This window comes from Macrobrachium nipponense, chromosome 11 (assembly GCF_015104395.2).
Source record: "Macrobrachium nipponense isolate FS-2020 chromosome 11, ASM1510439v2, whole genome shotgun sequence".
NCBI classification, from domain to species: Eukaryota; Metazoa; Arthropoda; class Malacostraca; order Decapoda; family Palaemonidae; genus Macrobrachium; species Macrobrachium nipponense.
This window is the reverse complement of record NC_061087.1, coordinates 43,869,790-43,885,049: the sequence shown is the minus strand read 5'-3', so window position 1 is coordinate 43,885,049 and position 15,260 is coordinate 43,869,790.

Sequence of the window (15,260 nt, the reverse complement as noted above, 5' to 3'; positions counted from 1 at the left end):
TCAGGAGTGTCACTATTTTCCTCAGGGACCATGAAATCTATGGATTAGACACTAATATCTATTGATTTTGGTACTTTTTACATTTCACTCGCTTCCCACACCCACTCTCTTCACCCAACCAATGGTCCAATTTTAATTCTGCTTTCGCCATGACTTTCCCTTGTTTGATATTGACTTATGTTTAAAATCTCACCAAAATCAATTAAGAAATGTGGATTTATATAGCGTTCATACAAACAAACAGACATTTTCTGGTTTATATACAAAACATTTGGCAATATAATACTGCTACAACTACATCATAGGCGATGTCTACTTCAAACCTTCTTAACTTACCATCAAGTTTTCATTTCAGTTCTTTCTTTATTTATTTGTAGTCTGTTACTTCCAAAAAGAGACTCCCTAAGTTAAGTATATCTTGCTCCTTACCAGACCAGTGAGCTGATTAGCACCTCTCCTAGGATCAGATTTTTTTTAACGTGGCTAGGAACCAATTGGTTTCATAGTAATGGGACCTACAGCTAATTGTGGGATCCGAATCACATTATATCGAGAAATGAATTTCTAATCACCAGAAATAAATTCCTTTGGTTCCGCTCTGGGATGCGAACTCGGGTTACCAGATTGACAGTCAAGTACGGAACCCACTCGTCCAGTGATGAACTTAGTAATAAGTCGAAGACCTCATACAATACAGCATAACTAAAAGAAAATCTTGTATGGTTCATCCCTGTTACTCAGCTCATCTGAAATTCTTTTAATTTGTACTTCGTGTTATTTACTTACTAGTAAATGATGATTAAAAAAACCCAGTGATACCAAGAGTACATTGATTTACTGTCGATGTCGTTTGAGAGTAAGCTGGCTCTTGTTATTTTTGCTACAAAAGGTATTAACATACAAGATTTTACACGCAACAGAGTTTGATATTGTTTTTTTTGTGTTTTTTAATTTTACAAAGGCACTAATTTACGGGATTTTACGCAGCCGCAGAGTTGCCATAATCTTTGTTTTTTATATTTTGTTTTAATTGTTCACAGAGACATTAACTTGCGGATTTATTTTTTACACCGTCACAGAGGTCGCCATTGTTTTTTGTACTTTAACAATGTTTCTTTTTACAAAGCCACTAACTTGTGGGGTTTTTAGAGACCCTTTTTTTTTATAAATGAATTATATTATGGTTTTACATCGCCTCACAAGTTGCCCTTTTTTTGCTTTTTTTCTTACAAGGCATTAAAATTGTAAGTTTTTACACGGCTCAAGAGGTTTTCATTGTGTGTGTGTGCGCGCGCGTTTTTTGTTTTTTTTTTGTTCTTGTTTTTCAAAGGCATCAACCTTAAAAGTTTCACACAGCGCCAAAGTTGCCATTGTTTTTTTTCATTTTTCTTTTTGTTACAACAGCAGTAACTTACATGTTTTAAGACCATGGCAAAGTTGCCATTGTTCTTTTTACTCCGTGCCAGAAGTTGCCATTTTTTTGTTTATATACAAAGGCATCGGCTTACGTGTTTTTCACCGCGCCATTTGCTCCCCTCTTTTTTTATATTTTGTTAAAGGCATCAAAACTAATAAGGTTTAACTCCACATCGGAAGGTGCCATTTTTTTGTTTTGTTTTTTTTGTTAAGAAAAGGAACGAGCTTACGATTTGTTTACAGCCACAGTCTACCTAAACCGTGCCTATGCCGTGCCACATATCTGTCGAATTCAGAGACATGTACTAGAGCTGCAATAGACCAATCTTGACCATCATCATAACCAATTTTCTAATCGTTTATTGCTTTTTAGACTGAAAAACTATATTTAGAAACTACTGGTAAAAAGTGACCAGTAAATTCTAAATATACACTTTAGCCTAATAAGCAATAAACGATTGAACACCAACCATACCCTTGTCTCCTTCTTCATCCTTTTAATGGAGTTGCAAATCCAAATTTTTGAATGTAAGGCTGGTTAAGAATAAGTAAAACAGAAGGTCTGTTCACTTCATGACAATTTTTCTGACAATATATGCTTATCAAAAATTCCATTGCTTTCATTTGTATTCAGTAAATATTATAATAGTAATCTTTTTAGTCTGGAGGTAATACATATTACACTAGGAAATTTTGAACAGTCCTGATTCAATCTCCCAGTCGGCAAATTATAAGCATATCACTCATTACAATAAGATTTAATTCTGATGCTGATTTACATTTTCTTACCCAGACCCTAGTATATATCAAATCGTTCGCATATGACCTAGATATTAATTGTTTAACATTTTTAACATTAACAAACAATTATGTTTTAAATATCTGATCAATTTTTCTCGTAATACTAACTCTGATATACTGCATTATCTTGATTTTAACTGTACCAGACATTTTAGCTATTGTGCTGGTTCCTGTTTTGAAGAGAACCAGTATCAGATTACGTCACTGAGACCTCTAACTCATTCAATGATCATAGCTAAAAATGACGTATCAATTTGACCACCGAAAGTTATCATGTGTTACTTCTATTCCCAAAGAAGGGTGCAGTTTATAGGTACTAATCCATGCCTTTATGAAGATATTTCTACTGATGACTATATCTATACAATATAAATCTACATGTTCTTCAAGTGATGTGAAAATGTCACATTTTACACTTAACAAATAATTTTGACAACCTTTCATGGAACAGTGGATATATTTGTTTTATTCTATTTCAGTTTTGCACTTGAATATTCTTAAAATTTTAGGATATGACTTTAATATAAGGCAGTGTCACAAGATTTGATCAGGTCCTGGCTAAGCTCATCAAGGTCAGAAGAGTTTGCTCTCCAAGCCCTTGAAGGTGTGGCACCATGACTTTCCTTCACAGTTAACCTATCTTAGTGAGTCCTGACTGTCTGCAAGCCAATGAGACATTCCTTTACTCTCTTCTAATTGTTGTAACTTGAGGTGCTATGGGAATCGTCCCTCTCTCCATGAACAGCCAAGACAACATCTTCGTCTTCTTCTTTACATAATTTTTGTAGATCATCATCATCATCATCATCATCATCATTATTATTATTATTAATCAGCAGATAAAACCTACTCATATAGAACAAGCCCACAAGGACCATTGGCTTAAAATTCAAACTTCCAAAGAATATGGTGTCCATTAGGAAGAAGTAAGAGAAGGTAAAGGAAAATACATAAAGAAGAGATCCTACCCATTAAAAAAGAACGAATAAATTAATAAACTAATAACTAGAAAAAATATATTAAAATGTAAGAATAGTACTAGGGTAGTCATGCATTGAATCTTTGTTTGAGCTTCTGAAGAAGTTCCAATTGCACGACATCCTCTGGATGGCTGTTCCACAGTCCAGCAGTGTGAGGAATAAAGGACCTCTGGAACTGAGAGGTTCGACAGCGAGGCACATTCATTGCATATTGGTGCCGCTGTTCAGCGAATCTGGTTGGTCTCGGCAGATAAAGGGGATCAGGGAACAATTGTGGATGTGAAAGATCTCTGTTAAAATATAACAAATGAAAAATTGACCAACAAGAGACCATCCGTCGATGGTCCAAGTCATAACTTCTACTGTTAGGAAATAGAAACCTACCACCTCGAACCACTCTATCTAAAAGAGATAAATCTCTGGCAGAAGTAAACAACCACACCGGGGAAAAGTATCCTAGGAAAGGAAAGACAAATGGCCTAGAACAGGTTGCTGGAGATCTGTCAGGTTTTATTAACACTGAATGATCAAATACAGAATGTAAGGGGCAATGCCATTTCAACACATGGCGCGAATCTTTATTTCGTTCTGATATTTAGACAAAATTTAAACAACGTAACACTTTAGGAAGTAGCAGCATGAGTGTAGTGTTTCTCAGTGTTTCTCATGAGGTAATAAAACATCCGTTTGTTTGCAAAAGCTGAAATACACCTTGAGACTTTCATAGCATGAATGAAATGCGCTTTCCTGAAACAAGGTCATCAAGATAAATCAATGTTTCTCATTAATCGGTAAATGTATTTCAAAAGTTAAAGGAACTGATACTGTATTTATCAATACTGTGCATGAAATAGTAAAATAGAAATTATATAGATATTACTATCATGTATATTTGATAGTATCTTTTCGTATGTAATATCGTTCATAATAGGTACATTAGTAATTAAACTTGATCATGACACTGGATCAGATATCAGCAGTTATGAAAACCATAAAGGTTGGATCACTAAAAGGTAACATAATAATCATTGGAACAAATATCAATCTACTATAAATTTCAAAGTTATAAAAATATAACTAAGTATTCTAACGAGAGAATCAGATGGACTACTAAAACCTCTGGTGTAGAACAAGCAGTTATTCTGTCGTCTATTGGTACTACAGTCAAACATCATTACACTTCTTCAAGTGAACGTCTGGTAGGCTTAATTAGTTTACCAGATCGAGACACTGTAATACTACTCTTGACTAATTATCCCATTACATATGGGAGTCAATATTTATATATTAGCGTTACTGGGTTTCTCATTGGACGATGTTGCTGCTTCAGGACAACTTTGCTGTTGCTAGGTATCACTTACTGTATTTGGGATCATACGGGACTCTGTCTGCAATGGTATATCATTTGAAGTCTCATTCATATTATCTTCAAAGGTAACACGCCTGGGGACGAATCAGTATTCTATTCTTTCTAAGATTCCTTCCAGTTGTTGAACACTGGAGGGTCAGGTCCAATGGCTATGATTATTCCTGGTAACCAGAATGTATGTCCCACATCTTGAAAGAACACTGGTTGCGATGGCAATTATATTGACACTGGGTTTTATCTTCCTTATCATTTATCTTTTGACGATGACTGTCATCAAGGAATCCACTGTGTGTATAGGAAGGTGGCCTTGATTTTTCTTCTTAATGATAATTCTGCAGGCGACATAGTGTATTTGTATATATATATATATATATATATATATATATATATATATATATATATATATATACATTCACAATTAAATCCCTTGGAATAATGTGCAATTTATAAAAAATCAACTGCACACGAAATGATAGCATATGATAAATGCTGGCTTCCGAAATAGTACAACAAAGAGGAGCGCTTTTATGGTCTTTGATTTGGGCAGAAATGTATAATAAATGGTAACAGTTTATTTTGGGGTAAGTGTCAGGCTCACTTTCCTGCGCATTGAAGATCCTTGCCTCTGTGGGCTTGTGTATATTTTTTATACCTTTTAGGACCACTCGGTATAACAAGCTATATATAGTTACAGTCAGTCATTCTGGGCTGTCTCTGCGCTTACGCTATTTTGATTTGCTTGGGCTTTGTAAAGTTTCATGCTACGCCACTGATAATTGTAGAAGGAAATAAATAAAAGGTCAAAATGACTAGTAAATAAAAAAATCTAAATTTCCATAGAAACTGTTGCCAAAAGTCTAGTGATCGAGATATATACTGTTTCCCTCATTGCAAAACTACGATAACTTCTCATTCCAGTGATATATAATTTAATTGTTTATGCTACCTATTGTACCCTAAAATGTTAGTATGGATGAATTAAGTTTTATGATTTTCTGAGAAAAATTGCTTGGTGCTATATTTATTTGACTGGTCTAGATAAAGTAGTTTGCTGTCATTTCAAAGGCAAATAAATGTTAAGTATCAAAGTATATTAAAATAGCAAAAACGATAAAAAAGGTCAAAATAAGGAGAGAAGGTGGCCACATCACAGTTTGTACTTTCCTAAAAAAATAAATGAGTTGTCCGTATATTGCCATTTTATGCTATTGGTCAGTTGCGTTCTACCCTTCATCCAGAAGTTTTCTTTGGTCTACACCATAATGTACAATCTTGTTACAGGACGGAACGCGGAAGTGGCTCTCAGAAATCCAGTTGAGTTTAAATGAACAAATATTATGTCTTTTGATCAAACGAAAATGGCAGATATGCATTTATGTTCGAGCGGTCTTCCGAAAATATCTTGCTGCAATCCGAAGGACGCAGCAGTAATTGGAGGCTAAACGTATAATCTCCTCTGAACGAGATCCTACTGAACCAATAATTAAAGCTTCTGATGATGTTTCAAAGGATGCAATTTCACGCATTTGCTATTCATACTAATATTGCTTTTCCTGTCTGACTGTCAAACAAGAATATATGAAATAAGGACAAGATCATTTGGTTTAATTTAGTCAACAGAATAGTAATATATACGTATATATATATATATATATTATATATATATATATAGATATATATATATATATACATATATATATATATACATATATTACATATATCATATTATATAATATATAATATATATATATATATATATACATATATTATTATTATACATATTATATATATTATAAATATTATATATATATATATATATATATCTATATATATATACCTTATAAAAGAAGCCCACAAAAATGCCAAAATAGGGAAAGTAAGTACTATATTTCAGAAACTGCTGTCTCTCTTTTCAGTTAGGTAATGAATGAGAAAGGGTTACAGAAAAGGCGGTATTTATACCAAGAGATTCATCCACAGGTAAGCTGTTTAACTAGGTCACCGCAGTTGAGTTTCTCTTTAATCTTCTTAAGTGATGGTTGAAGGAAGATTTTATCTATGATATATGAATCCCAGGCGCCCTTTGCGATGTTCATTACCTTACTTTGTCTAATGAAGGCTGACTCTACCATTTGACTTTTGTTCCGACATTAGCTGCTATAAATTATATGTGACAAATTCCAGTTTATTCTGTGGTTGTGGTTATTTAAATGGTTAAAAATAGCTGAGCTCTGTTATCCATACCTAACTGACCGTTTATGTTACATTAATCTCTGGGAAGTGATTTTCCTGTAAAACCGATGTAAGATTGGTCACAGTCCAGGTATGGGATTTCGCTTTTGTGGGGATTGGCTTTTGTTGGAATTTAATCAGGAAGTTGGGTAGGGTATTTGGATAGGTATAGGCAAAAGGGTTAGATTTTCCGAGAGTCTCTGTCACCGCCTTAATCCTGTTCAAGTGTGGAATTTTTATTTTATTGTTGGTCGTCTCCCTGATCTTGTCTTGAGGGTGTCGGTAGAAAATTACATTTACTTTGTGAATTGCTTTCTCAACTATATGGTCAGGGTACCTTAAAGACGAAAGCTGCTTACGAATTTGTTCAAATTCCTTTTCCAGGAAATCTGGGGAATAAATTTGTAAGGCTCTTAAGAATAGATTGCTGGCTACGCCTATCTTGATAGAAATGCCATGATAACTAAAGTAGTGAGTGCATGAAATATGTAAATAGTTGGAATATACCCAACAGTTTCGTCCTCCAATGGACCTCTTCGTGTTGTATTCCTATGTGGAATACAGCTGCAGGTCCGGCAGCATAGGGAGCATTTTAAACGTCAAGATAGTTGAATCTTGCGAAAGACAAATAACACTGAAGAAACTCGCTCGTGGGATGGTTTTGACTGAGATATGTGAGCAGTAATGTAGAGTCCTTCATGAAAATTGCGTTACCACATCGAATGTTTGGCTAAATTTATGAACTGAATTCAAGTTCAACATTGATTTCTTTCTCTCTCTGCTGGTATAAAGTTGTCTTCAATAACATGATCGATTCTCTCTCTAATTACCTAAATATTTTCTCTGTGTTTTATCCCTCTTTGCTGGCTGCTCTCTTTATCTGTCGACTACCTGGGTATCTATGAGCCAAGGTCATTTTAATCAGACAATGTTGTCTAGTTGATTTATGGTAATTGTACAGACACGGGGAAACCTTCCACGGTGACGTTATAATTAAATTGGGCTCATTGTGGAAGATGACGTTTCCTTGTTTAGGCTGTTCCTTCTCAGGCATTTGGTTGTGGGCTTCTCTAAAGGGTTGTAAGGTGCCGCCTTGATTTCTCTGGTATTGCAGAGATACAAGTTCAAATTTTTATGTTGATTAACTACTCTTTTTTTCTGCGAGGAGCCTAATTATGCCTTAACATCAAGAATGATTTAAAGTTAGGGTGGCTGAAGAATACCAATGGTCCCTGGGGCCATAAGGATTAAACACTTTGGGCATTGTGTGTTTGCTTTTAATGTTTGGTGTTGTATTGAAATCAATGACATACTTTTCAATGGTTGATTGTAAATGTTTCTCGTTGGTCCTTATTTATTATAATAGATTTTCGATGCTACATTTTCCCATATTTTGGATGCGTTCTCCTATAGTGTTGTCCAGTTATTTTCATCCAGCCTAGTCCATAGTTGACGAATCTCCATCGATTGCAATGAGGGCACGCACTCTTCATATCAGGGAGAAGAGCTGGACATTTGTACCGCACAGTGAAGTTTCCTTCAGCATTCAGGCACCTTCTAACTTTTGTCGGTTTCTGTGCTAGGATAGAACTGGTTTTCTTTTTGCAAAAGTACAGCGTGGAGGACACGAAGTTTTTCTGTACTGATCTCAATCATGAAACTGATATTCAAGTTCCTGTATTAGGCAAAGTATTTTGCCTAATAGGTTAAGTTTGGTATTCTTCAGAAAGACTTTACATTCTAGTACAATGATCAAACGCCCGTGAATAAATAGGACTCCAAGAGACCACATTGCACTGACATTGAATTCTAGAAAAAGGGCTCTCTCTATTTGGTGTCACAAAACGTGTGTTTTTGTAGTACAGAAAAATCGCATTTCCATCTGCACAAGTTCAGGCGTTCAAGATATACGCTTGCTTAAATAAGATTAATTAATATAATGTTTTTGGAACCTAGGCTTTCTCAGTGACACATATAGTGATTTCTATCTTACTTTAAATGGGGTCCGGATAACAAGATTTGCTTTCGAACAAAGATCTCTGATATTGCTCGCATAGCCATTCCTTCCACTGCTTCGGGTTATGAGTGTTGTTTGGAGGATCACTCAAACGTGCATTCTTTTCTTGGTTATAAATCCCTTAATCATTTATAGCAACCAAAGAAATAATGATGTTTATCTTTGATTGCCTACATTGAACAAGTTTTACTATTTCCCTTTCTTTTTCTTCTTTGTTTTATTTTTATCATGTGTTTGAAATCCTTAAAAAGATTACGATTTCCCGTTATCTTGAGTTAAAAACCATATTTGACTTTCGGCAAAGGGAAGTGGGTCTTATGGTAAAAGATGTCCATAGCAATATGTTATAATATTCCTGCGAAATTTCCTGCGCATAATGGCTCCCTGGTTTTCAGATGTAGTAATTGTCTTTTGGACTTTTGTTATTAATTGCAGTGTTACATCAACTTGGTAAGCTGTAAACTTCTGTGTTATAACTATCATTAAGTGCTGCAAATTCTTAAACAAGAAAAAAATGCGCCGATGTTTCTTCGGGGCAATCGAGTTTTCTGTACAACGAATAATGCTGTATAAGATTCGGCTCATGAAATTTTCAGCTACTGCCCGGTGGCAGCCTGTCCTATAGTATTACCAGACGGACGATCATGGTTAACTTCTACCTTAAATAAAATAAAAGACTACTGAGGCTAGAGGGCTGCAATTTGTTATGACTGATGATTGGAGGGTGGATGATCAACATACCAATTTGCAGGCCTCCAGCCTCGGTAGTTTTTAAGATCTGAGGGCGGACAGAAAAAGTGCGAACGGACAACTAAAAATCCAGGGTTGTTATCAATCTACTGGCCCGGTGCAACAGTATTTAGATCGTGATTTTCAAATGAAGTTCTGGCTGTGGCATCTTTACCAGCAATATTGGCGACTTTAGTGTTCGAATGTCCTGGCTGCGGAATTTTCAATGACAAAGCATTTCGTAAGTCTGTTGATGCCTATTTGAATCTATCTTAATTCAAAGGACTTGGAGCCCTACTTAAGGTCGCAAAGTCCCGTCACGACATCAAGAATTTTAAGACTCGAAACGCAAATGTATGAACTTACCTTACGTCACGTAATGTTGACGAAGACTAACTTCGAAAATCATCGTTTCTTATAAGAAAATAACACCATACGCACTATTAAATACGGTATTTTAAGAAGATAAGAAAAATCATTAGTCATCATGGGTAAAGTTTGTTCACGTTCTGCAATGCATATCAGGTTTACAAGGGACAATAATTTAGGTGATTAGTGAATGACGTGTGGCAGGGCATGAAGAAGACGCTTTCTATAACATATTACGTCTCGATAATCTTTCATTCACGGTAAAATATGGAAAACTCGACTCTTTCCCTCACAAAGATCATAGCCTTTTACACCTCACTTGATTAAATGTATATATATAAATGGTTATATATATACATATATATATATATATTTTTATATATATATATATATATATATGTATATATATAAGTATATATAAGTATATATGTACATATATATATAATACATATACATACATATCAAATTTCTAAGTATAAAGTATCTCAAATTCTGCTTCTTCTTTAAATCCGATGCATTTTATTTGAACTTAGCACGAGCATTTGTTATATAGACATTATCCAGCGGCGAATTTATCTCTGCACACAAGTATTTGTCGTAAAAATTCAAAGAAAAATGACCAAAGTTTTTCTATTTTTTTGAGAAATGCTCGAAGCTTCAAGTTAAACCATCTAAAGGTTAGCCAGGTATATAACTCGGAACTCTCTGCTACATAAACGTTATCGTTGATTGCATTTAAAATAGTCTTCCAACATCAAACTGATAATAATATGACAAATGATACAGTGAGAAACGATTCTCTATAGCGGGGGTGAGAAGGCATAGTTTAACTAAGCCTAGTATTTGAGAAAACTATTGAATTTGGTGCTGAAAATAAATCGTATATGGGATGAAATTTAAAGACGTAAGGTTTCATCTGCCGAGAGAATTTTTCTTTTATCTTCAATACTTTTGGAGATATCAGCATTTGAACAGAGTTAGGTGTCGGGCCAGGCCGCCAGAAATGAGCCCGTTTCAGTAACGACTTCTCTTCGCTCGTCATAAAATGCTGGAGAATCATGTATACTCTACTTCTTAAAAAATACCCAAAGTTGCAAAATTTTGCAACTAGTTTATATCCATGTTACAAAACTAAACAAAAGTTTTAATAAAGTGCATCAATTCTTGCTGCTCTCTAATTCATCGCGTAATTGATTTAGAAGAAGAATCATAAAGATAAGAAAACCCCGCAACATTGCCTCCGTCTTACTCAACATTTGAAAATGATTTAATAAAAAGAGACGTGTGAATTTCTGCTTCTAAATTCACTCAGAATCTACAGACTTTATTAAAGAGGATGCAAAGTATTTTCACAACCATCAGCCCCCGTAGGAGACAGTGTCGTCATTGCACCTCACATGGTGCACTGTAGGCATTACTTAAAGTTATTCGCAGTGTCCCTTCGGCCCCTATCTGCAACCCTTATTATTAATTTTATTACTATAGCTCCGTTCATATTCTCTTTCCCTCTCTCTATCAACCTTCTTCTAACAATTGTTTCATAGTGCAAGTGCGAGGTTTTCATCCTGTTACCCCTTTCAAACCTTTTTATTGTTATTTTCAATTTCAGCGCTGAATTACCTCATAGGTCCTAGTGCTTGGCCTTTGGCCTAAATCCTATACCCTATTCTATTACATTTTCACAACAATCGGCAAATAAGCCCCTATACTGAATATACATCATAAAAACAGAATTCCATCACACTATACACTGGAAGCAGTGGCCATTTATTCATTGTAGCCACCTCCCATTCTTCTTTTATTGACCACGCAAACGAGTCCGCTAGTCAGCCAGGGGCTGCGTACGCCGGCTAACGGAGTAGCTGGTCCCTTCAGCTGTATCTTGGCATATGGATCGTGATGTCAGGATATTTGGATTTTGCAGCTTAATGTCACGAAGCTGCTTAAGACTGAACGACGGAGCAGGTAATTACTTATAATGACCCGCCTCTAAAAGCGACCGTGTAATTCTTTATCGTTGTCTGGAATTAATTTTCAGCAATATTTAATTTGCATATGTCCTATAAAGAATATCTTATGCATAAACAATTAATTCATTAATTTATAAGGTATTTTGCTGAACGCTGACTGTTAGATATAACACTGCTTCGTATAAAAACGCGGTCACGCAAAAAAGGGAGAGAAAAAAAGAAAGAAAAAAGAAAAAAAAAGGAAACTGACTTTGACCTTTCCAGAGATATTCTCTTGCCGCCGGAGTCGCTGTCTAGACATTGCAATCCTTCCACTGTCATTTTTGTTTTGTTTACAAATAAGGTCCAGGTTGAGATTCAGTGATTAATATGTAAACAGACTATGCGCTATGTTGGAGGCTGTTTCTTTAAAGACCTTTCAAACAGAAAACAAAAACTGGTAGTGTACATCACATGCGCGGACATATATCGATATTTTTTCATAACAGATTCGACATTTGTAAGTGCAAATACAAGTTTATTTTGAACGCATGGCGCACTAAAGGACGTCTACCTACCCGAAATGTCAATATCATGTTAGACAAATGTGATATAATTTGTTGTTGCCTGTTAGCTTCATTGGATTCACTAAGGCTTCTGAGGCACCATTCTTTCTGAAACAACGTAATATCCATTTCATGTTAAACTACCACCGCTTGCCTCACTAGTACCTCTGAAAAGAAGGTTATATTTTGCTTCTGTTCATTTGTTATTCTGCTGCTTGTCTGCCAGAATGATAACGAAGATTAGATTTTGCGAGTGACAGAAATGTCACATTGAAGGAGAAGGGAACCAACCATGTGGGTATGGACTGCCCTGCCTTGTGCCAACTGCTCCAGGTTTAAGAAACTAAAACCAAACGTGCCTTAACCGCCTCTGTCCGTAGCAATACTTTCTCACGAGCCTTTGGCGCTGGCACAGGTATGCTTTTTCGGAGAGGACTTCTATGAAGAGTTACAGCGTCATGTTCACTTCACATTTTCATGACTTTTGTCCTCATTACCGATCAGGAATTTCTACCTATCTATTCGCCAGCAATCTATTGCGGTAAATTTCGTCTGCTTTTGTATTGATGAAGAAACAAATTTCTTTTTCTTTTTTCTAGTAACTCAAGAGTTCAGCGAGCGCCAAGACCAATAAGGTTTTGTAATAAAAGCATATTAGGAGTTGTTGCGGGCTCTGTTAAGTAAACTGTGAAAACTGGTCATGGACTGAAGTTTTCTAGTCCAATGACTTTGATGTTGAAAACCTTGTAAATTACACAGTTCCATGACTTATGTCAACCACTAGGCGTAACTAGACGTGTATAAGCGTTGCCAAAACATTGCGACGCGATATTTTGTTTAAAAGGTTTAGGGATTATTAGCTATCTAAAAGAAATAGTATGCTGGCAATACATCAACTTTAGAGCTGAGAATAGAACAGTGCAATATTTCTTCGCAAATGATCCTTAATTACAATGTAAAAGTGCAAAGTTAAAGGCTGGCATATGAGAAGGCGCGTGAGAGTCTAAGAACCAACATAAGAGCTCAAAGATTTTGAAAAATTCGTTGCTAGATGACCTTTGACCTCATACCTTTCATACTGCATTGTTCTCAAGGCCCAAGGGTAAGTCTAACCGCGTGCTATACGCGATATGTTTCATGAATCATCAATGTGGAGCACTTGATGAGGTGTGTCCGGAACACGAACAATTTGTGCAATAAGAAAACCTGACACATCTCGGTTGATCTTATGAAGAGTTACGAGTACCTCATGATTATCGCCTCCCATTGGTAAATTGCCACGGAAGTTTCCCATTCATGTTCTAAACGAATACAAACATCATTCAATGACAGAAATACCAAGAAGAAAATGATAAGCAGTTCCAGCATGTTTTAATGCCAATACTGAGTTAATACACCCTTGATTATTCCCAGATCTTTTCTTTAATGTATGAGCAGTTTTACGATTCCTCCAGATCTTACTCTTGTTTAGCATGCATTTTGTTTGTTCTGCAAAGCAGTTTACCTTCTAACTCCATTTTTGTTACTGAAACTATCAGACGTTATTCAAGTGTGATTTATTCTTTAAGCAGAACCATCTTATCGTCACCATTTAGGCAGGGGACACAACACAGATCCTGGGAACCGTAGACGTCGATGGAAGGAAGCTACCGTTTCGGAATCACCAGCGAAGGGAAATTCCAACTGTCATCGGCGTCCGTTGAAGGAACTCCAAGGTTTCCCCAATGAGTTAACAGGGTGAGTCAGTGAGACCTAGGGTTTCGTAAAAAGAAAAGGAAAAGGATCGTTCCTAATACTTTAATACAAATCCAAGAGATTATATCTCGTGTAATGAAGCCACGATGTTTTTCTGTAAGGAGGGTACCTTCCCCGGAGTCGTAGATTCTTTTTTTATTATTATTTACAACGCGGCTCGGGTACATCTAACTCTCCTACGTCATGAGTTGCTCTGAAGGAAGTTTAGTAGAGCAGCCTCTCTCTCTCTCTCTCTCTCTCTCTCTCTCTCTCTCTCTCTCTCTCTGGTATTTCCGGGGCTCCTCCCCCACAGGATCGTCGGGCCCTCCTCCTCTCCTCCCCCTGACTTCTTACAAGAGGCCAAGTGACCACACCCAAAGTAAGCAGGTAATGCACTTTGCTTGTTAACAAGGGGGCCTTTTTCTCTCTAATTTACATGATTATTTTCGCTGAGCTTTCGAAACCTTTCTGTTTATTTACATATACGAAGCTTCTCTCGAGCGGCCGCTAAAAAGAGAAGAGTTAAAATAGAGTTTACAGAAAAGCCCATCGTTGACTCATCAAAATTCCATACCTGGCATTAGTACAGAGGTTAGAAGAAACCCTCCCTGACCTTTTTCTAGGAGAAGGACAGGTGACCATTGGGCATCCAATTTAGCTGTGCAGTAAACCAGTTAGTGTTTCCTTTTGCAGCCGACGATGTTTTGTTTACTTTCAGTTTCGTTTGGCCGCTGGTGTCAATCATCACTGAGCGGCGTGCCACTTTTGGGCTTCACTGGGATGTCTGAATAATAACGATGAATGGAAAGGAGGGCAGTAACAATGGCCATGAAAAATAGTGCGTCTAATACTGTTATTGTCAGCAAAACTTTTACTTCTCTTTGACGTTGTTACCGCTGTTGTAGCGACTTCTGTGCTGATGACGTCGGGGGCAGAAGAGGATCAAGAGAAGAAGAATCGTCACCAATTATGCCAGAATAAAGACAACTGCATTAATAGTCATGATTGATTCCCAAGAAATCATTCACTTAGTTATAAGTTAATGATAATTTATTTTCGTCATTTAACTATAAATGTCGATGAAATGGGACAGTGAAT